Source organism: Triticum dicoccoides, chromosome 2A, assembly GCF_002162155.2.
Source record: "Triticum dicoccoides isolate Atlit2015 ecotype Zavitan chromosome 2A, WEW_v2.0, whole genome shotgun sequence".
Lineage (NCBI taxonomy): Eukaryota > Viridiplantae > Streptophyta > Magnoliopsida > Poales > Poaceae > Triticum > Triticum dicoccoides.
This window is the reverse complement of record NC_041382.1, coordinates 648,184,910-648,212,828: the sequence shown is the minus strand read 5'-3', so window position 1 is coordinate 648,212,828 and position 27,919 is coordinate 648,184,910.

Genomic DNA, 27,919 nt, shown 5'->3' with positions numbered 1-27,919 from the left:
GGATCCTCCCTCAATCCGGCCGTCCTGCAACTGGTAAACCGATTCGGTTTCTCTAGAAGACTCGTCATCAGAGCAGACTACGGTTTCTCCATCGGAGACCGTTCCGTCCTCGTACCCCGATCCATGGACGACACCTACAAAAACATGCCTTGCCTCGGGCTAAACTGGCGAAGAACTTGCACGCCGAGCCACTTCGATGATGCCGGTGCAGATGTCCGGCTCGGGGGCCGGTTCGCCGATCTTGCCGATGAAGACGTGAATCCCACCAAAGGGGACCCGGTACCCGTATTCGATTGAATCGGCCTCAGGACCCCATCCTGCGTTGTCGATGTAGAGCTTTCCACGACGACTCTTCGTCATTCGGCCCACGGCATATCCCTTGAGTCCATCGAAGCTGCCCTTCCAGAACTCAAAACCAGCGTGCGATAGCCCCACGATGGGCGCCAACTGTCATGGGTTTGTCATGGCAGATGTCCTCGTGAAAGGACTTAGTCATGGAGCCATCGCTATGGGTTAGTGTTGGGGATATTACCACTAGTTGTAAACCGGCCTACTTGGGCCGGGTTAACTTCATTAGTGGTGTAAACAGATGAAGGCCCAAGGCCTGTAGTCGGTTAGAACATATAGCCGTAAACCGGCCTGATGTATGACTTGTATTGTAAGTAAGGAATAGAGAGATAGCAACCGGAATACGAGTATGAACCGGTTAGGACTCTATGGACCGACGGGCGTCACCCGTGTATATAAGGGGACGACCCGGTGGCGGTTCAGGACAGACAACCACAACTCGAGCCTAGGCGAAGCTTGTTTGCTCCCTAGCCATCGAGATCATATCAATTCCATCACAACTAGACGTAGGCTTTTACCTTCATCGAAGGGGCCGAACTAGTATAAAATCCTCGTGTCCTTGTGTCCGCTTTAACCCCTTCAAGTAAACTCGTAGCGATGGCTCCACGACTAAGTCCTTTCGCTAGGACATCTGCCGTGACAAATCCACGACAGTTGGCGCCCACCGTGGGGCTATCGCATGATGGTTTGATGATCTTGGAGGGCAAGCTCAAGGGACTCAAAGGCTATGTTGTGGGCCGGATGACCAAGAGTCGTCGGGGCAGGATCTACATCGACGACGCAGGATGGGGTCCCGAGGCCGATTCGATCGAATACGGGTACCGGGTCCCCTTTGGTGGCATACACGTCTTCATTGGCAAAATCGGTGAGCTTGGGCCTGAGCCGGACATCTGCACCGACCTCATCGAGACGGCTCAGCGTGCGAGATCTACCTGGGCTAAACCGGCCATGAAGCATGTCTTCGTTGGAGTCGTCCACCAAGGAGAGCGTGAGGACGGATTAGAACACGGTACTGAGACCGTCGTCTATTCCGATGACGAGTCCTTGACCGGAGAGACCGAATCGCTATACCAGTTGCAAGACAACCATATTAGGGGCTGTTCCGATGGCGACAGTATTCCGGACCCCCCGGGCCAGGTCAACCGGGTTGGAATATTCATGGCTGGCACACAGGCGGCGAATCATTCTTCGACCGCCGCAGCAATGCTCTCCGGATCAGCAGCGGTAGCCGCAGTTGGGGCAGGATGCCTTGTGCGCCCGCCGGTTCAAGTTCTATCTGAGCTGTTTGATGCACTAGCCGTGCTTATGGCATAGGACAATCCGGCAGATCAGGAGGCCCATAATGCAGAAATTGCGAAGGTGAGAGAGCAGATCGTGCAAGCCAAAGCGGATCTGGCAGCAGAAAAAGACCGGATGGCTGCAGAGCAGGCCGCTTTGGACGCGCAGGCCTATAAAATCATGCTTGACCAGAATGCATCATAGGAGGTTTTGAAGCGGAAGCACAGATCACGCCTGCTGTTAGGGTTTGACCCCCGAAATCTCTTTCACACTCCAGGAGCTGGACCCAGTAATCCGCCGCGGTACCCGGAGACAAACCGAATTGAGGCGCCAGGGCCAGGAGCGACGGTCCAACCTCGCCTGATGGAACCTCCTCACCAAAACATTGCGGTTCCTCCGCCGGTCCAGACACCCCCAGGTCATTATTCGAATCCTATCGACAACCTTGTTGCGGCCGCTGCACGGCTAGAGGCCATCCCAGTCGAAGGGGATTCTCCGCAAGCGATAGAGACGCGCCGGGTTAAGGAGCTTCTCCGGACTGCGCTGATTCAGCAGGAGGCATACTCGTACAGCCGTGATCGGGTTCATTCTACGCCCCGTCCGAGCCGGAGCTATAGCAGGCGCATGGATGAACCGGCTATATCAAGCAATGCGCGAGGACGTGAAGCGGCCCATGGTGATGACCCGGCAGGTGGTGTTGGCGATGCTCGGGATATGGTGGACCGGGCCCGGGCACAAAGGGAGGCCGAGTTAGCAGCATGGGATAATGCGGGCCAACTTACACCGGTTCGTTCTACCACCTTTGCCGGACCAGGAATCACATCCGCTTTGGGAGTGCCTTGCTTGATCCCAGCTTTACGTAATGTGCGCCTGCCCAAAGATTTCAAGGGTCCACACAAGGTGCCGAATTACACCCTGATTTACCCCCTGAAGCATGGGTAGAGAGTTATGAGATGGCCATGGAGATGCTGGACGTGGATGAGGCCGCGTGTGCAAAATACTTCACCATGATGCTTGAGGGCACGGCTCGTACTTGGTTAAAGAGCCTGCCACCCAATTCTATCAGCTCATGGGCCCAGTTGCGGGCCCGGTTTATACAGAATTTTAAGGATACATGTAAGCAGCCCAAGTCCATAGTAGACCTGGCGGCTTGTGTCTAGGAGGAAGGAGAATCAATGACCCGTTGGGTGCGTCGCGTTTCGGAAATTTTGCACTCATCTGACAGGATTAATGCTGACTCTGCGATCTTAACTCTGGAAGGCAACTGCCGGTTTGAACCTCTAAAATTGAAATTGGGACGCATGAAGCGGTTCTGTAATGACATGGGAACCCTCATGGCTGCTTTAGTAAAGTATGCCGATTCGGACAGTACCAAGGATCCCGAACCTGTTGATGATGAAACAGGGAAGGGAAGGAAGAATAGCAACTCTAAACAGCAGCAGTACAAACCGGCGGGTCATGGAAACGGAGGCAAACGCAAGGCGGAGGGTAGCATGGATTTTGTGGCCAACGCTAATGCACAAGACAGGGGGCAGCGGCGCAGAGGTAAAGCGGCAGATCGTAATGGGGCCCCCAATCCTAACGCAAGCCGTTTGAATTATTTGTTGAATCAGCCTTGCCCAAAGCACGGGACGAAGGAGACACCGGCTAACCACCTTTGGAAGGATTGTTATATCATGCGGGAGTTTAAAAACTCTAATGCCTTCCGGTATGACCATGGGCCAGGTGGCGGTTCAGGATCCGGTTTACACTGCCCGGGTCACGATGGAGCTTCCGGTTCAGGTTTCAATCAGGGCGGTCACAATAGCCAGAATAATCAGAACGGCCAGCAGCAGCAGCAGCAGCAGTCAGGTTATCAGAGCCAGCCAAAGCAGTTGAGCAATGGGCAATACCATGTCTTCACAACTGGCTTGGATAAGCGTGACCGAAAACTCCACAAGCGAGCGGTGAATTCTGTTGAACCGGCCTTACCACGTTACTTACGCTGGTCAGAGCAGCCCATCGTGTGGAGCAGAGAGGATCACCCGCCCCGGATTGATAATCCGGGCCAGCTAGCATTAGTGGTAGACCCTCAGGTGGGGGTTATAAATTCACCAAAGTACTCATGGATGGAGGAAGCAGTATTAACATACTGTACTATGAGACATTTCGCCGCATGGGTTTAACAGACAAAGATCTCAGACCGTCGAATACGATGTTCCATGGTGTGGTGCCTGGCAAATCTGCATATCCTGTTGGTAAGATAGCCCTGGATGTGGCCTTTGGGGACGAGCACGACTCCCGGTCGGAAAAGCTAACATTTGAGGTGGTGAAGATCCGGAGCCCGTATCACGCCTTATTTGGCCGGCCGGCTTACGCCAAGTTCATGGCGCGGCCTTGTTATATCTACTTGCAGCTCAAGATGCCGGGTTACAAGGGGACCATAACGGTTCGTGGGAGCCGTAGGGTCGCTTTGGAATGTGATGCGGCTTATGCGGAGTCAGTCTGTGCCACGGAGGAGTTGAAGTATTATGAGGACAATGTTGATCCGGCGGATATGACCCCTTTAAAGAAGCCAACTACAGAGCATGATTCAGATCTGAAGTTCAAATCGGCAGCTGAGACCAAGCTTGTTGACTTCGTGCCCGGCGATTCGTCCAAGCAGTTCACTATCAGTGCCAACCTGGATCCCAAATAGGAAAGCGCTCTCATCGAGTTCATCCGTGAGAATCGGGACATTTTTGCATGGAAGCCGTCTGACATGCCAGGTGTACCAAGGGAACTCGCTGAGCACACTCTTAATGTGGATCCTAAGTATAAACCGGTGAAACAGTTCCTCCGCCGGTTTAACGAAGAAAGACGCAAAGCCATTGGAGAGGAAGTGGCCAGGCTTTTAGCAGCTGGTTTTATTATTGAGGTGTTCCATCCAGAGTGGCTTGCTAATCCGGTGCTGGTCCTTAAGAAAAACGGCACTTGGCGTATGTGTGTGGATTACACAGATCTTAACAAAGCCTGTCCGGCAGATCCTTTTGCCCTCCCCCGTATTGACCAGATCATTGATGCCACGGCGGGTTGTGAGCGTTTGAGTTTTTTGGATGCATACTCTGGATATCATCAGATCAAGATGGCGGTTAAGGACCAGGAGAAAACAGCATTTATTACTCCCTTTGGAGCCTTCTGCTATGTATCTATGCCCTTCGGGCTCAAGAGTGCCCAAGCCACCTATCAACGGTGTGTACAGAATTGCCTGCATGAGCAGATCGACCGCAATGTGCACGCCTATGTGGATGATATTGTAGTAAAATCAAGACAGAAGGAGACGCTGGTGGATGATTTGAAGGAGACCTTTGACAACTTGCGAGCCTACAGGATGATGCTTAATCCGGCCAAGTGTGTTTTTGGTGTTCCAGCAGGCAAATTACTAGGTTTCCTGGTGTCTAACAGAGGAATTGAGGCTAATCCGGAGAAGATTACGGCTATTACATCCCTAGCTAAACCGAAGTGTATCAACGATGTTCAGCGTTTGGTGGGCCGAATCACTGCGCTAAGCCGGTTTATCAGCCGCCTCGGGGAGAAGGCTATCCCTTTGTACCAAATGCTGAGGAAGACAGACAATTTCGTCTGGAGTCCAGCTGCTGATGAGGCATTTGAGGACCTGAAGCGGCAGTTAGCCAATCCGCCTGTTCTTGCACCTCCGGTCGACAAGGAGCCACTATTATTATACGTAGCGGCCAATGCTCGGGCAGTTAGCGTGGCTATTGTGGTGGAACGCAAAGAGGCAGGCAAGGAATATCCGGTTCAGCGACCGGTCTATTATATCAGCGAGGTGCTTATTGAATCCAAGCAAAGGTATCCGCATTGGCAGAAGCTGGTCTATGGTGTTTTTATGGCCAGTCGGAAGTTGAAGCAGTATTTTCAAGGGCACCCCATCACAGTGGTCAGTTCAGCTCCCTTGGGTGATATTATACAGAATCAGGAGGCGACTGGCCGGATCGCCAAGTGGGCTATAGAGCTTGGGCCACACGGACTGAAGTACGTGCCTCGGACGGCAGTGAAGTCTCAAGCACTTGTTGATTTCATCAATGATTGGACGGAGTTACAAGCACCAGAGGAGAAGCCGGATCACACATATTGGACTATTCATTTTGACGGATCCAGGCAATTGGAAGGCTCGGGGGCTGGGGTCGTATTAACTTCCCCACGAGGTGATAAGTTTTGCTATGTTCTCCACTTAATGTTCCCTTGTACTAATAATGCAGCTGAGTACGAAGCCTTGCTCCATGGTCTCCGGATGGCTAAAGAGATGAATTTAAGCCGGGTTAAGTGCTTTGGTGACTCGGACCTAGTGGCTCAACAGGTGTCTGGCACTTGGGATTCTAAGGACCCGCTCATGGCTGCATATCGTCGGGAAGTGGATAATATTGCAGGTTGTTTCAAGGGTTATCAAGTGGATCATGTGGACCGTCGGAAGAATGAAGCGGCGGATGCTTTAAGCCAGTTGGGCCCTCAGCGTAAACCGGTCCCGCCTAACGTCTTTTTGGACGTGTTACACAACCCGTCGGTCAAGCTCCCAGGTGAGGTGGATTTGGCTATCCCTGATCCGGAGGCTCAATTGGTGGCAGCCCTGCATGTTATTCCAGATTGGACAGTTCCTTATCTTGCGTACATGAACCGGGGGGAGTTACCAGAGGATGAGATTCTGGCCAGGCAGATAGTCCGGCGATCCAAGTCTATGACGATTGTCAATGGTGAATTACATCATTGCAGTATAAGGGGCGTTTCAACGTTGTGTTTCTCCTGAGGAAGGCTGTGAAATCTTAAGAGAAATCCATGAATGGGATTGTGGACACCACGCTGGTTCAAAGTCTCTGGTGGCAAAGGCGTTTCGTCACGGGTTCTACTGGTTGACAGCGCACGCTGATGCGGAGGACTTGGTTAAGCGGTGTGATGGATGTCAGAAATTTTCAAGGCGTGCTCATGTGCCGGCTCAAGAATTGAGGATGATCCCAATAACATGGCCGTTTGCAACTTGGGGGCTAGATATGGTTGGGCCTTTTAAAAGATCTAAGGATAAGAAAACCCACCTTTTGGTGGCAGTTGACAAATTTACCAAGTGGGTTGAAGCGGAGCCTGTCAGCAAGTGTGATGCAGCAACAGCGGTGCAGTTCATCAAGAAGGTGATTTTCCGGTTTGGTTTTCCACACAGTATCATTACTGACAATGGTACCAATTTATCCAAGGGTGCTATGAAGGAGTTCTGTGAACGTGAGCACATCCGACTTGACGTGTCGTCAGTGGCACACCCCCAGTCCAATGGACAGGCCGAACGAGCTAATCAAGAAATCTTGCGAGGCATCAAACCCCGGCTTTTGGTCCCGTTGCAAAGAACACCAGGATGTTGGGTTGAAGAGCTGCCATCTGTGTTATGGAGTATCTATACTATGCCAAACCGGTCCACAGGATACACGCCATTTTTCATGGTCTATGGAGCAGAGCCAGTTCTCCCTAGTGACATCCGGCACGATTCGCCTCGTGTGGCAGCCTATGTTGAAGCAGACAATGAGATAGCACGGCAAGACGCTTTGGACCTATTGGACGAGGAGCGTGATATAGCGGCTGCCCGTTCGGCGATTTACCAGTAAGATCTTCGTCGCTATCACAGTTGCCGGGTTAGAACCAGAACTTTTCAAGAAGGAGATTTGGTGCTTCGACTCATCCAAGATCAAACGGATATGCACAAGTTATCCCCACCTTGGGAGGGACCTTTCATGGTCAGCAAAAATTTGCACAACGGGTCGTACTATCTAATTGATATTCGAGGACATCAAGACTCACGTACATCAGAAGAGGAGACCAACAGGCCGTGGAATATAGCTCATCTTCGGCCTTACTATACTTGAGCCATCGGCTCTATCTATGTACATATCATGACAATGTATATATTATCTTTGATATATCAAACCGGAGCCTCAGCTAAAGCGGGGTCTCTGTCTTTCTCATCATGCGATGTTACACGGAGTGGTTCTGTTTAAAGCGGCCTCCGGTTTACCCCTTGACATTTGTTTTTTATATATCACTGGGGGCCTTGGTCGTGTCCGAACCAACGAACACCCTTTGATAGGCGACAGCCACCAGATCATTTGGGGACTTGGTCAAGTCTGAACCAGTCACGCCTCTTGGTCGGCCTAAGGCCACAAAATCACTTGGGGGCATGGTTGGGCCCGAACCATTGCCACGCCTCTTGATCTGGCATATATGCCACGAGTCATTTGGCGACCTGGCTGACTTGAATCATTGTCACTCCTATTGGGGGCCTTGATCCTGTCCGACCATGGTAATACCATCTGAACAGCTCAGTATAGCGTATTTTTGCAAATGGTTTTTATCATTACTTTTGCTTCCATGTTGTTTTCATGGTTTGTTCGTTCTTTGCTTTTGTTGGATTTATTTATGTCAACAAGCATATTTTTTTCCGGTTCAGCCAATGATTTTTGATCCCCCTTTTAAATCCGGAGGAGTCTGCCTGGTTTACCTTTTCCCTGTTAACATCATGGAGTAACCAGGGGGCTCGTATTAAGTCAGTACGGTCTGTACGGGCGCTACTTTCTCCCTTTTTGACGGTAATGGTTTATAAAACCACCGCTTCAGGCTTGGCTAAAGCCAGCTTTGTGATCAAACATGGCAGGTATTTATGTATCATCTATTTTTTGTATTACTGATACACATATCAAGATCATAATCCGGCTGACGGTATAACCGCCACCGAAGTTCAAATTTTTCTGATTGCAGGAAATATGAATTAAAGTTTTTCAAGCAAAAGCTCCAGTACTTATGCACGAAGGCATATTCCAGACAGAAGTTTTAACTATCTTATTACAAGGCGGCATGGTGCTCAAACAAAATCATTGTTTTGTGGAAGGATGTTGCAAATAGCTCTTCAAACCGGCTTCCGGTTCAAGCCTGCTCCTCATCCTCCGCCGCTTCAGCTTCCTCGTCTCTACCCATTGGCTGGAAATCAACAGTGGTCCAGTTGATTCCCATTAAAGCTTGGAAAACAGCCTCTTCATGGATCAGGGAAGACGGTTCAATATCAGGGGCGTAAGTGTGCTTACAGATTGGAGGAATTAGATTCTCCGCTTCAACAGTTGGGGAGGCATTCGCTTGTTTTGGTTATTATATTGCGCTTGATAATGCGTCAAATCTGCCTCTTCAGCTAGCTGGCAAGCCAGAGGGCGCACTGCACGGTTTATGGCCCTTAAATCTTCTTCATTGAATTTAGAGCCATCTTCTTTCAGACTGGGATAGCCTTGAGCTGCTTCCACAGGATCAAAGTCAGGCACCCATGCCTTTGCCCGGATTAAGGCATTGATAGCTCCGGTTCAGGCAGCGGATTTTTTCAGCTCCTCAATCCGGGCTGGAAGCATTGACAACTTGTTAAGAGTGTTCTGGATTAAAGAGGGTGCCGGATTGTTGTGAGAAGCTGTGGTGATGATTCGTTGGGCTCCGGTATACAATTGTTCCACCAAGGTGTAGGCAGCTTTCAATTTCTTCCGCACATCATTTCCTAAATGCCCGATGCGTGTGCCTACATCAAGATTGGAATGGTCTCAAACCGGATTCACGATACAGCAGGTTCAAATTTATCACAGAAATTACAAGGAGCTTACTAAAGATTGCAGCAGTCATGGAGTGTATTTGCCGCTGTACGGCCGTCAGTTCATCCACCACCGGTTTAAGGGCCGCTTCAGCATTTTCCGTTCTTTTGGTTAAACTGGCCTTCTCAGTGGCCCAGTCAGCCCGCTCTTTCTTGAAGCTTTCTTTCAGCCGTTCCGCAGTGCTCAAAGCGCTGGTTAATTCTTGCTTGGCCTTATCTGTTTCAGCCTGCTGGGTCTTTAGGGCCTCCTGCAAATCGGCAATCTGGTCCTCCTTGATTTTCACTTCAGCCTGTGTACAGATGGCATTTTAAGCTTTGCACAGGTGATCCAAGAAATGGAAGTATCAACCACATAACAAAGTTATATGCCTGATACTTGGGGGCTAATGCACCTTCAATTTTGTGTATATTGCTAGATTACAAAGTCCCAAGCTCAATACAAGTATTCAACTTGGCACTTGGGGGCTAATGGCTATTTGATCAAGTTATGTTCTAAGGACAGCTTTTTATTTTTGAGCGCCGGTTTACTTATGCTAAGTTAGACCGGCCCTCGAGGGTTATGCCGACGGATTTCAAAAATGTTCAGGATCAAGTCCCGGTTTGACCAAGGTCACAAACCGGCCCTTGGGGGCTACAAGGATGAATGCAATGGCAGAAAGAAAAGAAGGAATTTACCTCAAATTTATCCCTCATCATTTTGACCAAGCCAGCTTCACAGTCACGGCTAGTGTAAAGCCGGTTTAAATAGCCAGAGTGAAGATCTTGAGCATTCAGAGTGGCATATGTCTCTAATTCAACATCCCATTTTCCTTTGTTCAAAAGGGAAGAATCCTCTTTGATGGTATGCCTGGTAAGGGTGGCAGGATTCCCAGGTTCAGAGCGGCCTACGCCGGTAATCACAACATCATCATCTTTTGACTCGCCGGTTTGGGTTGGCGCGGCCGGTTTGTCAGCAGGAGTGTGGGATTTCTCAATCTGGACAGAGCTGGCAGACGGATCAGCAGAGGCTGGAATATGAATAGGACCTTCTTCAGGGATAACGTCGTCTTGCAGAGGAGGATCATTGGGGATATCTTCACAAGCAAACACTTCATGATCAGGTGCTTGGTCATGTTCTGGGGCCACATCTTCTTCAGCCGCTCTATCCAGGCGGGCCTTCTTGCTTGGTTTCGGTTTAGCCCTGAAAGAAAAATAAAAAGTCAAGGAAAAGTGTAAGCCATTGCGCAGTGTACTGGAAGCATATGTTCGATTTAACTTACCCAGCAACTGTTTTCAAAGGTGATAGCTGGGTGGCCGACGATTCACCAGATGATGAATGAGAAGTGACCTGATAATCGGAGTCGGATGGATTAAGAGGTTGACGGAAGAAACCCGCTTTACGATTTAAATCAATAAAAAGGTCGGAGACCTCGGAGCGGCGTTTTCGAACCGGACTGTTTGGTAAACCGGCAGAGGTAACTACATGGCCACTGTGCCGGGTTGTGCAGCGAGCTTCGTGTTGCTGGGTCTTCATAAGAAATTGGGAATCCAGATAAGAAAGAGGATGAGAAAATTTAATTTTCCTGTTTGCCCGGCGAAATTTTGGCAAAGGCATGATTTCTGAATCGGAAGAGAGAATGGTTACCTCAACGAAACCCGCATTGCTGGCTTCAGCGTCATCCTAACAAGCATTATCATCAATAAGGCGTGTAAAAAGCAAGCCAAGTGAATCAAGTTCTACCTCAAGATCCGGATTACCCACATCATCATCAATGGCTGGGTCAGATGAAGCGGTGGTTTTTCTCTTATGAGCTGGTTTCTTGATAACCTTGGTCTTGGGCCGGGTTGGCCGTCCTGCCTTCTCCGTTTTGTCTTGAGGAAGTTTCTTACTCCAAAACGGATTATCACCCTGGATCAGCAGTAATTAAACGTTGAACATATAAAATAGTAAACCGGTTCAACGATAGAGCAATTAAAGTATTACCGCTGGCGGTTTGTTGGTGGTGCAGTAAGGAAGCAGACCGGTTTGAGCACAGAGGTGCTCCGGTTCATTCAGCATCTTTTTCACAGATTCTGTAACTTCGTCATCAGGGAGTTGGATTTTAGTGTGTCGGAGTGGGTCATCGACACTATCAGTATACTCGCAGATCAAATTTGGGCGCCGGCTTAGAGGCAAAATGCTCCATGATATCCAGCAGCGTGCAAGGTCTATTCCTGTTAAACCATTGGCCATGAAGGCCCGGAGCTTGGACAGTTGAGGAGCATATTTAATTCTCTCCTTGGCGCTTAGCCTTTGTGGAAAAGGGTGAGTGTTGCTGAGCCGTTCCGGACGGAAGCCAGGCAAGGGATTTTCATTGTCAGGAGAGGTATCCTTGCAATAAAACCAAGTTGCATTCCATTCGTTGGGGTGAGTATGGAGTTTGACGTGGGGATAGGTGATTTCTTTCCTTTTCTGAATGGCTATACCGCCCAGTTCGGTATTAGGGCCGTCAGTGAATTCAGTACGGCGGTTCAGATGAAAGAGATCTCTAAATAACTCGACTGAAGGCTCCTCTTGAAGGTATGCCTCAGAAAGTACTTGAAAATGACATAGATTGGTGACGGAGTTGGGGCCAATATCCTGTGGACGGAGTTGAAAGTTGGCTAACACATCCCGATAAAATTTGGAGCCGGGCGGTTTGAAGCCCCGGGCCATATGATCTGCGAAGACCACGGCCTCTCCTTCCTGGGGCGTAGGAGGACATTCATCTCCAGGAACCCTCCAATGAATCGTATCTTTGTTATCCAAAGCGCCGATCAGGACTAGATCGTTCAGCTGTGATTCTGTGACACGGGAGGGAACCCAGTTGCACTCGTACACTTGTTTGGCCATGACGAGATCTACAAGAAATAAGTGATCCGGTTCAAGGACATGCCGGATAAAAAGGTGTTGATCTAATTACGGTAAACCGGAGGTAGTACCCATAAACTGGTCTTCTACAACGCAACATTAGATGGATTCTGGCGGTTCAACCAGGGGACTAATGACATATACCGGTCTGGCAATTTTTTCTCTATGGTGAAGTTAAACCGCCTGGCCTAAGCATCGGAAGCAATTGAAACTATGGATAACTAGTTATGCAGAAACAAGTTTCACAAAATCATGTTACAGCCGCGGATCTACAGCAAGCTCATAAAAACAGGAAATATTTCGAAGACTAAGGCAGAAACAGAAGTGAACCATTGAGCAGATATGTGCGGGAGATTTATGAGCTTGGATGAGAAATAGCAAGCGGATACTAAAAGGATCGCTATTAAGCACAGCAAGAGTTCACAGATGCATTCAAGGTCAGAGAACAGCCATGAACGTGCAATGAACATAGCAGGAACATGGAACCCTAAGAACAGATCTAGGTTAAGAAGGAGAGAGAACTTACCGGGAACGGAGAAGATGCGGAAAGACGCCGCAACACTCTGGTACGTTCAGGTTGATGCAGCGGCCCGAGACGAGGCAGAGGTCGACGGTGGTGGCGGAGCTCCAAAGCCAGCGACGTGAGGAAGAAGAAGAAGAAGGGACGAAGGGAAGAAAAAGGAAATGACCCTTCGGTCTTATTTATAAGGCAACCGAGCTAGGTCAAACGCGCGAATCCAGGAGCTGTCATTAAGAGGGCGTTATGAACTTCATAATGACGTCATGCCGGTTTACAATAACCAAAACTGATGACGTCATGCCGGTTTACAGCAACTAAAAATAATGACGACATGGAGATTTGCCAATTAACAGAAGATATCCAAGACGCAAGGTGGTGTGAAGGATTGACATGAACCAGTTCAAATCAATCTGGGGCCTAATGTTGGGGATATTACCACTAGGTGTAAACCGGCCTACTTGGGCCGGGTTAACTTCATTAGTGGTGTAAACAGATGAAGGCCCAAGGCCTGTAGTCGGTTAGAACATATAGCCGTAAACCGGCCTGATGTATGACTTGTATTGTAAGTAAGGAATAGAGAGATAGCAACCGGAATACGAGTATGAACCGGTTAGGACTCTATGGACCGACGGGCGTCACCCGTGTATATAAGGGGACGACCCGGTGGCGGTTCAGGACAGACAACCACAACTCGAGCCTAGGCGAAGCTTGTTTGCTCCCTAGCCATCGAGATCATATCAATTCCATCACAACTAGACGTAGGCTTTTACCTTCATCGAAGGGGCCGAACTAGTATAAAATCCTCGTGTCCTTGTGTCCGCTTTAACCCCTTCAAGTAAACTCGTAGCGATGGCTCCATGACTAAGTCCTTTCGCTAGGACATCTGCCGTGACAAATCCACGACAGTTAGCTTGAACGGGTTAAACCGGACAAAGGGACATGGGATTTTATACTAGTTCAGCCCCTTCGATGAAGGTAAAAGCCTACGTCTAGTTGTGATTGGTATTGCTATGGGTTCGAAGGCCAGGGAGCAAATCCGCTGTGTCTGGCTCTCGAGTTGTTGTTCTCTCTCCTTGAACCGCCGCCGGGTCACCCCTTTATATACTCAGGAGGACTCCGGCCGGTCTACAGAGTCCCGAGGCTGGCTCATACAAGTGTCCGCCTCGGTCTCCTCTTTCCTATCTTATAATACAAGTTTATACAATCATGGCGGTATACTATCATGGGCCCTAAGTCGCCTGCGGGCTCTGGGCCTCTAAGCCTTATCCGTAAAGCGCCATCTTCTGGGTTTCCTTGGGCTTCAGTATAGGTGAATGTGAACCGGCCCCTCCTGGGCGGTTTACCCTTAGTGGTTATATCCTCAACAGATATGATCATCAGATATGATCATCATCGCACACTCCCTATACTTTCGGGATTAGTGTTGAACCTAAATAAGTGTTATTTGGTGTTTGTGTTGAGCATGAATATGATTTGATCATGTTTATTGCAATACGGTTATTCATTTAAGTAAGAGAATAAATTGTTGTTCTGTTTACATATATGGTTACACACCTAATGAAAATGGTTCGTTGGATCTCGATCGTAGTGATATACATATTCATAATATTAAAACCAAAAGATGCAAAGTTAATAATGATAGTGCAACTTATTTGTGGCACTGCCATTTAGGTCATATTGGTGTAAAGCGCATGAAGAAACTCCATGCTGATGGACTTTTGGAATCACTTGATTATGAATCAGTTGATGCTTGCGAACCATGCCTCATGGGCAAGATGACTAAGACTCCGTTCTCCGGAACAATGCAGCAAGCAACAGATTTGTTGGAAATCATGCATACTGATGTATATGGTCCGATGAATATTGAAGCTCGTGGCAGGTACCATTATTTTCTGATCTTCACAGATGATTTGAGCAGATATGAGTATATCTAGTTGATGAAAGACAAGTCTGAAATATTTGAAGTTCAAAGAATTTCAGAGTGAAGTGGAGAATCATCGTAACAAAAATAAAAGTTTCTACGATATGATCGCAGAAGTAAAATATTTGAGTTACGAGTTTGGCCTTCAGTTAAAACAATGTGAAATAGTTTCACTACTCACGCCACCTGGAACACCACAGTGCAATGGTGTGTCCGAATGTCGTAATCGTACTTTACTTGATATGGTGCGATCTATGATGTCTCTTACAGATTTACCGCCATCGTTTTGGGGTTATGCATTAGAGATAGCTACATTCACGTTAAAAAGGGCACCATCTAAATCCGTTGAGGCGACACTGTATGAACTGTGGTTTGGCAAGAAATCAAAGTTGTCGTTTCTTAAAGTTTGAGGTTGCAATGCTCATGTGAAAAAGTTTCAACTTGATAAGTTAAAACCCAAATCGGAGAAGTGTGTCTTCATAGGATACCCAAAAGAAAATGTTGGGTACACCTTCTGTCACAGATCCAAAGGCAAGTTATTCATTGCTGAGAATGGATCCTTTCTAGAGAAGCAGTTTCTCTCGAAAGAAGTGAGTGGGAGGAAAGTAGAACTTGATGAGGTAACTGTACCTGCTCCCTTATTGGAAAGTAGTTCATCACAGAAATCTGTTCCTGTGACTACTACACCAATTAGTGAGGAAGCTAATGATGATGATCATGTAACTTCAGATCAAGTTACTACCGAACCTCGTAGGTAAACCAGAGTGAGATCCGCACCAGAGTGGTACGGTAATCCTGTTCTGGAGGTCATGTTACTTGACCATGACGAGCCTATGAACTATGAGGAAGTGATGATGAGCCCAGATTCCGCGAAATGGCTTGAGGCCATGAAATCTGAGATGAGATCCATGTATGAGAACAAAGTATGGACTTTGATTGACTTGCCCGATGATCGGCGAGCCATTGAGATTAAATGGATCTTCAAGAGGAAGACGGACGCTGATAGTAGTGTTACTATCTACAAAGCTAGAATTGTCGCAAAAAGGTTTTCGACAAGTTCAAGGTGTTGACTATGATGAGAGTTTCTCACTCGTATCTATGCTTAAGGTCTGTCCAAATCATGTTAGCAATTGCCACATTTTATGAAATCTGGCAAATGGATAAACAAAACTACATTCCTTAATGGATTTATTAAAGAAGAGTTGTATATGATGCAACAAGAAAGTTTTGTCAATCCTAAATGTGCTAACAAAATATGCAAGCTCCAGCGATCCATCTATGGACTGGTGCAAGCATCTCGGAGTTGGAATATATGCTTTGATAAGTTGATCAAAGCATATAGTTTTATACAGACTTGCGGTGAAGCCTATATTTACAAGAAAGTGAGTGGGAGCACTACAACATTTCTGATAAGTATATGTGAATGACATATTATTGATCAGAAATAATGTAGAATTATTCTGCAAAGCATAAAGGAGTGTTTGAAAGGAGTTTTTCAAAGAAATACCTCAGTGAAGCTGCTTACATATTAAGCATCAAGATCTATAGAGATAGATCAAGACGCTTGATAAGTTTTTTCAATGAGTACATACCTTGACAAGATTTTGAAATAGTTCAAAATGGAATAGTCAAAGAAAGAGTTCTTGCCTGTGTTACAAGGTGTGAAATTGAGTAAGACTCAAGGCCCGACCACGGCAGAAGATAGAAAGAGAATGAAAGTCATTCCCTATGCCTCAGCCATAGGTTCTATAAAGTATGCCATGCTGTGTACCAGACCTATTGTATACCCTGCCCTGAGTTTGTCAAGGGAGTACAATAGTGATCTAGGAGTAGATCACTAGACATTGGTCAAAATTATCCTTACTGGAGTAAGGATATGTTTCTCGATTATGGAGGTAACAAAAGGTTCGTCGTAAAGGGTTACGTCGATGCAAATTTTGACACTGATCCAGATGACTCAAAGTCTCAATCTGGATAGATATTGAAAGTGGGAGAAATTAGCTAGAGTAGCTCCGTGCAGAGCATTGTTGACATAGAAATTTGCAAAAATACACACGGATCTGAATGTGGCAGACCCGTTGACTACACTTCCCTCACAAGCAAAACATGATCACACCTTAGTACTCTTTGGGTGTTAATCACATATCGATGTGAACTAGATTATTGACTCTAGTAAACCCTTTGGGTGTTGGTCACATGACGATGTGAACTATGGGTGTTAATCACATGGTGATGTGAACTATTGATGTTAAATCACATGGCGATGTGAATTAGATTATTGACTCTAGTGCAAGTGGGAGACTGAAGGAAATATGCCCTAGAGGCAATAATGAAGTTATTATTTATTTCCTTATATCATGATAAATGTTTATTATTCATGCTAGAATTGTATTAACCGGAAACATAATACATGTGTGAATACATAGACAAACGGAGTGTCACTAGTATGCCTCTACTTGACTAGCTCGTTGATCAAAGATGGTTATGTTTCCTAACCATAGACATGAGTTGTCATTTGATTAATGGGATCACATCATTAGGAGAATGATGTGATTGACTTGACCCATTCCATTAGCTTAGCACTTGATCGTTTAGTTTGTTGCTATTGCTATCTTCATGACTTATACATGTTCCCATGACTATGAGATTATGCAACTCCCATTTACCGGAGGAACACTTTGTGTGCCACCAAACGTCACAACATAACTGGGTGATTATAAAGGTGCTCTATAGGTGTCTCCAAAGTTACTTGTTGGGTTGGCGTATTTTGAGATTAGGATTTGTCACTCCGATTGTCGGAGAGGTATCTCTGGGCGCACTTGGTAATGCACATCACTATAAGCCTTGCAAGCATTGCAAGTAATGAGTTAGTTACGGGATGATGTATTACGGAATGAGTAAAGAGACTTGCCGGTAACGAGATTGCACTAGGTATTGAGATACCGATGATCGAATCTCGGGCAAGTGACATACCGATGACAAAGGGAACAATGTATGTTGTTATGCGGTCTGACCGATAAAGATCTTCGTAGAATATGTAGGAGCCAATATGGGCATCCAGGTCCCGCTATTGGTTATTGACCAGAGAGGTGTCTCGGTCATGTCTACATAGTTCTCGAACCCGTAGGGTCCACACGCTTAACGTTCGTTGATGATATAGTACTATATGAGTTATGTATGTTGATGACCGAATGTTGTTCGTAGTCCGAGATGAGATCACGGACATGACGAGGAACTCCGGAATGATCCGGAGATAAAGTTTGATATATGGGATAGTAGTGTTTGATCTCCGGAAGGGTTCCGAAATTCACCGGAGGGGGTTCCGGATGTTTCCCGAAATGTTTGGGCACGAGAACACTTTATCTGGGCCAAAGGGGAAAGCCCACGAGGCTTTTGGAAAGTGCAAAAGGAAGTTTTGCGGAGACCAGAGGCTAGACGCCAGGAACCCTGGCGTCTAGGGGGTAGACGCTGGGAACCCTGGCGTCTAGCCCTGGAGTCCGATAAGGACTCTTGCCTTTCGGGTGAAACCGACTTTGAGGAGGCTTTTACTCCAAGTTTCGACCCCAGGGCTCAACGTATAAATAGAGGGGTAGGGCTAGCACCAAGGACATATCAAGAAACACCAAGCCGTGTGCCGGCAACCCCGTCGCCTCTAGTTTATCCTCCGTCATTGTTTTCGTAGTGCTTAGGCGAAGCCCTGCAGAGATTGTTCTTCACCAACACCGTCACCACGCTGTCGTGTTGTCGGAACTCATCTACTACTTCGCCCCTCTTGCTGGATCGAAAAGGCGAGGACGTCACCGAGCCGAACGTGTGCAGAACTCGGAGGTGCCGTGCTTTCGGTACTTGGATCGGTCGGACATGAAGACGTACGACTACATCAACTACGTTGACATAATGCTTCCGCGAACGGTCTATGAGGGTACGTAGACAACACTCTCCCCTCTCGTTGCTATGGATCACCATGATCTTGCGTGTGCGTAGGAAATTTTTGAATTTACTATGTTCCCCAGCACTGGTCTCCTCCTGCTGGTCTGCACTTTCGACGATCTTCTCCCTTAGCAGGTCGCGCTCGGCCCGGAGCCTCTCATTGCCCTCCCTTAGTTGCCGGATGATGCCGGTAGCCTGTTCAAGCGAGGCTTTCATATCGTCCTACAACCTCGCCCAGTCGGAGATCTGATCCATCTGGCTATGGATGATCGCATGCATGCGCCTGTAACAGTCGTTGCCTGCCCGCAAGAAATTTTCCCAGGCCGTCGCGGCACGGCGGGACATCTCTGCTGCATTCGTGGCGCGGCGGGACATCTCTACTGCTTCCGCGGCGCAGCCGGACCAGTCTGCTACATTGACAGCGCGGCAGGACCTTTGTGTTGCTACTTCCGCGCGGCAGGATATGTCGGCTGCTCTCGCTGCGAAGCGGGACATCTCTCGTGCTTCCGCTTCCATGCTCGCCTCTCCCTGGTGGCAATATCTCGACCCAGAACTCACGCTGGCCATGGCAGACGCAAGGGAAGGATGCTGAATGACTTGTTTGTTTTTGTGGATGAGGAGTTGAGGAGGAATGTGCAGTCATCTTGGCATACTAGTATTTATAACCGAGTACTAATACGCTCCTAAGTGGGAAACTGTTTAGGTTGTGATCGGTGTGAACAGGTTTGCAATTCTATATAGCATGGAGTAATTTGGAATGTGACGAGACGCAAGCTAAAAATTTATTGACGGTTCTAGTTTCGAAGTGCGGAAGGATTCCCGGATGGAGTACTTCTTTTTCTACTCCCTCCTTTCTGGTTTTATAGGGCTTATCTCAAATTTTTAGTTTTTCCATTTTACAAGGCTCAATTTGGTTGTTCCCCAACACATGTTTAGATTCCAAGGTGCATTAAATCATTGCATGCAAGTATTAAGAGAAAATTGACCAATGCATGTACTTTATGCATGCATGCATTGCAATTAATGCATTGATAAACATAATTTTTTGAGAAAAACAAGAGCATTAATTAGGTTCTTTTGCAAACTACAAAAAATATTCCACCAAGATGGTGAGATTTTTGAATTAAGCCCTATAAACCATAAAGGAGGGAGTACTGCTGTGTACGTGCAATAACTGGCACCGTTGTATACATATCTTATGGTTAATGGGGCGTTCGAAAGGAATAGCCGCGTGGTGAGCTCTAGGCTAGTCTTTTTCTCAGACGCATTAAACCTATCTCTCGAGACTTCTCGCACGCACCATCGTGCCACCCACAAAAACTTGTACTCTGAGTTTAGTAGTACCTTATACAGGAAGAGAAGAGGTGCACGCATGCACTCGTCCTCTCACACACGCGTCTGTTTTTTCTCGAAAAGGAGGATGATGACCCCCGGCCTCTGCATCTGGGAGTCACACATGCAAATTATTGAAATATATCAAGTGCAGTGCTTTGATATGTCGCGTTAACTCGCACATCAACGAGAAGTTTGATTATCCTCTCCCTCGCAGACTTAACTGCACCTGCCTTTGGCTGTATGTCTGGTTGGCCACACACCTGTCGGGCCCACCTATCATACATGCAAAGGCAGGAGCGTCCCTCCCTCGCCCATGAGCGTGGTGGCTGGCAAGACTAGGAGAAACTTTCGCTACACGCTCTCCCTCCCGCACGCGGTGGACATGCAACAGTTCAATCGGTGTCAGATGGCCAGAAGCGTACTGTAGTACTCCTCCAGTGCAGTAGTATTCCATCATTGTTCGACTTCCTGAAGAGGCGAAGAGCCAAGCGCAGCCCGGATGCTCGTGTGGCAGTTTCATGTGTAGAGTAGTCTAGGATAGCGTGTACCATGCCTGTAAGCTTAAAATCGTTGGGGTCGGCTCCATGCTATGTGGCCGTCTCGAAGTTTTTTTTTAAAAAATATTTAAATAGTCTTCTGGCCCTAACCGAAAACTGCAGCGCGTACAGCCTTGAAAAGCCCCGCCCTCAACTTTTAACTACGCGAAAATAGTTCGAGCTTGTTCGTTCTATATAAATACAGTACTTACTATATATTTATTCACCCGAGGGGTTGTTCAATGAAAGGAGGGGCGGGGAGCACAAGTGAACAATACTGTAGTAGTAGGAGTCGTACAGTAGTCACCTTAAATAGAGAGTTTCTTTTCTTTAATGCCGTGTACACAAATTGAAACGCTTGTTGTGGAGAGAAAAAAGATAATCACTCCACTATATATGGACGCAGGGGCCTAAGCACTTGCTTTACTAGGGTTGCTCTCTTCATTCTCTCATCCTCTCCAAATATAAACAAGACAGCGGTAGCGACATTTTCTCTCTGCTCACCGCTGGTCACAGATCAGGCCGGATCCCTTCGGTCGGTGTGTGTAGAGGACTAAAAGGTGCATCATTCACGTGGTCATCACCGCCGAGGGAGGAAACCCACAGCTGCCAGAGGGGCCCGATCCTTTGCCCGTGTCGTTCTCTCCGACACATGGCCGGCCCGGGAGGTCCTCCGACCCTTCTTCCTCCCTGCTGTATTGTCCGCAGATCCGACCTGCCACCGCTGACATCCCAGCGACCCTTAGGTATAAGTTCTTCGAAAGCGGCCTTGCTCTACTGCCCCAGCTCCCCACGTGTCTACATGTGCATCTTTTTCTACTCCCATCAGTTCTTCCAAAGCCACCAAAATTTTTAGTATTATTAGAGGTAAAGCTACTTCATGCATTCGAATCTAGGGCTTTATTCAAACAAACAAGAAAGGGGGGAAAGTTGTAGCATGAATCTAGGACTTGATTCAAAGAGGAAATAATATGGTGAAAGTAGTAGAGATCAGATACCCAACCGGTCTCTTGGTTGAAAAGGGAAATAATGGGAAAACGCAGTACAAACTGGATAAGGAACAGATCTATTATTGGTTGAAAAAGGGATAGAAAGTGGCGGCTGGTGGACAAGTCAACAGAGTATGTCTAGTATTAGATTTGCGGCCATCACATAGTAAAAGGTCTCCAGGATTAGATTTGCTGCCCTCACGTAGTAAAAGGTCTCCAGGATTAGATTTGCTGCCCTCACATAGTAAAAGGTCTCCAGGATTAGATTTGCTGCCCTCTCATAGTAAAAGGTCTCCAGGATTAGATTTGCTGCCCTCACATAGTACAAGGTCTCCAGGATTAGATTTGCTGCTCTCACATAGTACAATGGCATTCCTGTTGTTTTCCCCAGTATGATAAGTAAGTTGCTCCTTTACGCTGCTGAGTGTCCTGGTGTCCCCACGGTCCCATGCCCTTAAACCAACTCTTTAGCTGCTGTTCATTTACTGTGTCTGGTAAACAAGCAATGCCATCATTAAAGTAATCCCATATTTGAGGAATCTCATTGTTGATCGTAATGCTTCTGGTAACATGAAGCATTGCTGACGTTTGAAAATTTCTATTGTCCTTGCGTGATTGCCATGAACATAATTAAGATGCTTCTTTTCATTTTGTATATGTTTCGTATTCTTATTGACCAGCAACTCTTTACTTTCTATCTTTTTGTGCATATAGGGATATCCATTTCACCTTGTTGCTATTGTGACCTTTTGGTGAACTGCACAAAACACTTTTTTTGGAATGAGTTTCTTGTGGAGTTCAACTAAAATGTCACGTGGGCAACACATCTCAATTTTGGTGGAACTGCACAAAATGGTGATTGGAGTTTCCAAAATCTCCGTCAAGTTCTGCTGGTAATCTTGGTCAACATTTTATTAGCATTTGCAAGATGGAGCTGTCACTGTCACCACAATGGCACTTTATTTTAGTGGAACTACACAAAAGGATAAGAAAATTATAGTTGCACCTTAGATGAGCCAGACAGCCAACCTTAATGTTCCTCAATTTTAGTGCAACAACTAAAGAAGAACCTTCCAGCTCACAATAACAAGTACTTCTTGCTAGCTGAATGATGCAATCTTTGCTTCATTTAAGGTGAACTGGAGAAAAAGGCGCATGAATTGAATCATGGAACTCTATGCAGACCTCATCCAAGTAGAGTTGGAGGTTGAGTTCAAGGAGGCCGCTATTAAAGCGAAATCATGCTCTCCTGTGTCCTTGCTTGTGTTGTGCAAACATGAATAATCAACTACAGATGCTGTGACGGTCAAGAGCATTCGCCAAGTTCTTCGATTGTATGACATGGCTAGCCAAGATGGATTTAATCCCGATATTCAATTTATCAAAAGGCTCTAATGGGTTGGTTCTGAATCTTGCAAGCTGGGAATCAGTGAGATGTGTAGGCATCTTTGTTGTACTTATTATTTGGATCTTATTTGTTGGTTCCGAATCTTGCAAGCTGTGAATCAATGAGATGTGTAGGCATCTTTGTTGTATTTATTATTTGGATCTTATTTGTTGGTTATGAATCTTGCAAGCTGGGAAACATGACATGATGATGCAGAGGACAACAACCATAACAAATAGTTCAAACTTGGTAGTATTATCTTTGTGAAAGTGCGAAAAATGTGTTGATCGTGTGTGTCCTGAGAATAATAATTCTAATTGTTGTGCATGTTGATCCTGTGGCACTGATAGAACGAGCGGATGCATTTCTTGTTTTAAGTATAAATTTCTATTAAGGCTAATTAAATTTAAGTAAAGTGACCACTAACTCCTGTTATTACAGTACCAATACAGACCCGCTCATGAACCGACGTGTGGCCGAGGGTGCATCTTCTGCCGGGCGTGCAGCGGACGAGGGAGGGGTACTAACTGTTGTCGCATGTACACACTCAGCTTACTGTTAAATCCAGTTCCCCAAGAGCTGAAAAACGAACTGTTGCCGCCGCCTACACACTCGTTCACTCGAAGAGACTCCAACGGAGATCCGAAGGGTGAGCCTGCTGGATATGGACTTCAGTAAGGAGATCCCCTTTGAGTGTGTCGTTCAGTCCTATGGCTGCACCAAGTTGAATGTGATGTACACCAACGATACGGACTCGGTGAAGCTCTACCTCACCTCAGTCCTATGGCCGCACCAGGTTCTGGAGCATTCACCCATTTCATGGGCAGCGCCGACTGCACCTTTGCTACAGTGGAGAGAAGGAAGAACGCGACGATTCGGCCATCTGGTGCAACAAGCTTGTCGACATCCAGAAGCAATACAAGATCATCAGCATCGTGCAGGAGAAGGACTCCGTGGTTGACCTCGCTGAGAACATCATCGACCCCTGATATGCCAACATGAAAAAATACGACCTGAACACGTGGGAGGTACCTCTGAATCTAGCCTACATAACCTACGTGGCCAAGGATGCATATGCATGCTACGACATGTACAAGCAGATCTTGGACATGAGGGCGTGTCTGCTTCCCTAACGGACGAGTACACGGACAGCCGCAGCGTCATGATCAAGTGTGCCAGGAAGGTCTAGATGTTGTACTTTATCTGTTTATAAGCACCTTTATCATCTGAGTGTTTCATGCATTAGCCTATGTGTCGTAATTATCCATTTTGTCCGAAATATTTCTTTTAAGAACCCATTAACCTGATTGCTTTTTAGTGGCTATTAGCTTATGTATGTAAACTAGTTCACTTGTCTGTAAAAAAACTAGTTCACTCGGCTGCCATGCTTTGAATCTCCTTCCTCCCAACATATTCCCCTCCTTAGGTGGACCCAGCAGGTCTCTGAATTTTCTCCCACTTTCTTTTTTGATGTAAACTGAGTTTTCTCCCAGTACTTTCCCCTAGAACCAACTCAACTGTCCCACGTCTAGCCTAAAAAATAATAATACCCCACGTACTAGTAACTCATCAAATTAAAATGATATTTTTTTCGTAAGTTGAAAGTTCTTACAAAATAATAATAATAATTGTTTATATATAACTTGGCAAGTTAACTCCTAGTGATTGCGTACATAAGCTTGCAAAGATTTTACTAACGTGCAATCATGTGTTTATGTTTTTATAACATGTCTCCATCTAGCCCAACATGATATTTTCACCCAGCCCAACAAGTCCATGGATTTCGAGAAAAATGCAAATGGGATTTAAACAGGCTGCATAGATGCTACATCATTGTTTCACCCAGCCCACCAAATGGACTAAAAAGCAAATGGACTAGTTGACATGTGGGCCAGTAGGTCGAAGCCTAAGAAGGCGTTGGATTTACATCCAACGGCAGGCATTCTTCTTCAATCTCTCGTCTTCTTCCCCCAGCGCTGCCGGAACCGCCATAGTGGGTGGCTGACTTGTGGGCCTACTAAGTTGACGAGGACGGAGGGCTTTGTCAACTTAGTCAGTATGAATGATTCTAGCTCCAGTGACTGTATGATGTACATCCAACGGCCATAGTGCTTCTTCAACCTCTGGTCTTCTTGCTCCAGCCGCCCAAAGCAGCGCCGGTCGTGCCGCCTGCTGCTGCCTCTCGTGGCCGTCTGTGATGCCGCGGAGGCCTCACCGCCCCCTACTGCTCCCACCGTTGGCCCAGGGTATCCCTCTACTCACCCACACCCCCTGTTATTCTGCGGCGATGGCAGCCTCACGCTACAGCCGAACCAGTGAACCCTCGTACTCCTCTCCGCGTGGGCATCCACTGCCGCATCTTCCCCGGCTCCGTGTCGTCCCCTTCCTAGGCCTTGCCATCGTCCACCGCCTTGGTGCTCTCTGCGCGTCGTGGTCAATGTGGTCAACGACCGACTTCCATCGGAAGAGTACTGTACGTGGAGAGGCTGACAGCTGGGTCCACGGCCACAGCCCCATTTTTTGTGATTTGCCAAGTAAGTCGCTTTGTCAGGCCTGTTGGGCTGTAAATCTTTCAAGACGAGGAGAGCTTCATTCGGTTGGCCGAGAAAATGGCCTATCAGTAATGAGAAATGGGTTGTACATTTTTAAAACACATCAAACAGACAATTAGTTTCAAATATCTTTTCTTCATTTCGAGATTTTAAATTACATTAATTTTTATGCGTGGAGAATTTTTTGGATTTTATATTTATATACATTTATTTTTAAAATCAGTTTCAATGTGAGTCGAAATTTCAGGATTAAAAACAGTTCGGACCGCACCGAAATATGCAAAATTTCGTATAATTTTTTAACCGTGGCCACAATATGGGCTGTAATGCTAAAAAAGAATATGGGCTCCAAAAAAACCTTAAGAATTAGCAAATGGGCTGTAAATTATTAGAAATAATGGCAGATGGGATGTATGCTGTTTTCCATAGATTTGAGGCTTTCCTAAAAAAAGGTTGACGCACAAGCAGTGACTGTTGGATGTCCACCGAACGGTCGTCTTGCTTCTTCAACCTCTGCTCTTCCTGCTCCAGCCGCTCAAACAAGCGCCGGCGGGACTGCCTACTCCCTACTCCCCACGGCCGGCTGTGCTGCCGCGCAGGCCTCACCGCCCCACCGTACTCCCATCGCTGGCCTAGCCATCCCTCTACTCACCCACACCTGCTGTTATTATCCGGCGCCGGCAGACGAACCAGTAAATTCTCTTGTACAGTCGTACTCCCCTCCGCGTGGGAAACAACTACCGAGTCTTCCCTGCCTCCGTGTCGTTCCCTTCCTAGGCCTCGCCGTCGTCCACCGCCCTGGTGCTCTCGGCGCGGCCTAGTCAACGTGGTCAACGGCCGACATGCATCTAAAGTGGACTGTATGTGGAGAGGCCGACATCTGGGTCCACGGCCGCACGCAAGGAAATGCCTCCTTATTACGTGCAAAATAATGATTCCTCCACCTGACATCAGGGACCCACCGAAAGGGCCTCTGTATTTCGCAAAAAAAGTTACTGCCGCTGACAGCTCTGACCCACCAACTATATCTTCGCACGCATGGAAGTGCCTCCTTATTACGCACAAAAAATGAATACTCCCCCTGTTAGCTGGGACCCAGTATAGTGGCAGGCTGACTTGTGGGCCTACTAACTTAACGGGGACGGAGGGCTTTGTAAAGTTAGTCAGTATGCACGATTCTAGCTCCAGTGACCTATGATGTCCATCCAACGGCCGTAGTGCTTCTTCAACCTCTGGTCTTCTTGCTCTAGCCGCCCAAACCAGCGCCGGTTGTGCCTCATGCTCCTTCCTCCCGTGGCCGGCTGCGATGCGGCGGAGGTGTCACCGCCCCTACTACTCCCACCGCTGGCCAGGCCATCCCTCTACTCACCCACACCCCCTGTTATTCTGCGGCGACGACAGCCTCACACCGTAGCGAACCAGTGAACCCTCGTACTCCTCTACGCGTGGGCATCCACTGCCACGTATTCCCTGGCTCTGCGTCATCCCCTTCCTAGGCCTCGCCGTCGTCCACCGCCCTGGTGCTCTTGGCGCGGTGTGGTCAACATGGTCAAGGAACGGCATCCATCAGACGTGGACTGTACGTGGAGAGGCTGACAGCTGGGTCCTCGGTCGCAGCAAGGAAGTGCCTCCTTATTACGTGCAAAATAATTATTCCTCCACCTAACAGTGGGGACCCACCGGACGGGCCACTGTATTTCGTGAAAAAAAGTTTGCCCCTGACTGCTGGGACCCACTAGCTACATCTTCGCACACAAGGAAGTGCGTCCGGGCAAAAAAATGATTCGCCCCCCTGACTGTTGGGACCCACCAGCTACATCTTCGTAGGCAAGGACATGCCGGACAGTCGGGACCCACCTGGTCGAAGCGTACATAGCATTGTCATTCTGGTCGTGAACTTGTACGTACATATATACTGGTGGATGTAGAGGCGCGCACGTGTCGTAGTAGAGGCGCGTACGTGTCGTAGTAGAGGCGCGCACATAGAATGTACACGTACATACAGCGGCCAGGGTTCTAGAAAGAAAATACGGCCACGTACGTGTACATACGGGCGGGGTGTCGAACGCCTACTCGCGCATACGTACGGCCAGGGCTCGTGCACATGGCTGGGTCGGAACGGAGAAATAGCGTCGTCGTTGTGTTCATGGGGAGGCAACAGAATGCGTCGTGTTCATGGGGAGGCAACGCAATGCGTCATGTTCATCGGGAGGCAACAGAACGCGTGGGAGCCAACCGGCTGGGTCGGAACGGAATGCGTGGTCGTGTTCATCGGGAGGGCTTGGACGGAACTAACGATGGAAACGAGGCCAGGCGTACCACAAAACGGAGGAAACGAACTTCCTACGTTCGGAACAGGGTCCTTTTGATCGGGAGGGGTGTGGCGTACCGCAAAACGGAGGAAACGGACCTCCTACGGTCGAAACGGGGGTCCTGTTGACCGGGAGGGGTGTGGCATACCGCAAAACAGACAAAACAGACCTCCTATGGTCGAAACGGGGTCCTGTTGATCGGGAGGGGTGTGGCGTACCGCAAAACGGACGAAACGGACCTCCTACGGTCGAAACGGGGGTCCTGTTCATCGGGAGGGGTGTGGCGTACCGCAAAACGGGACTCCACGG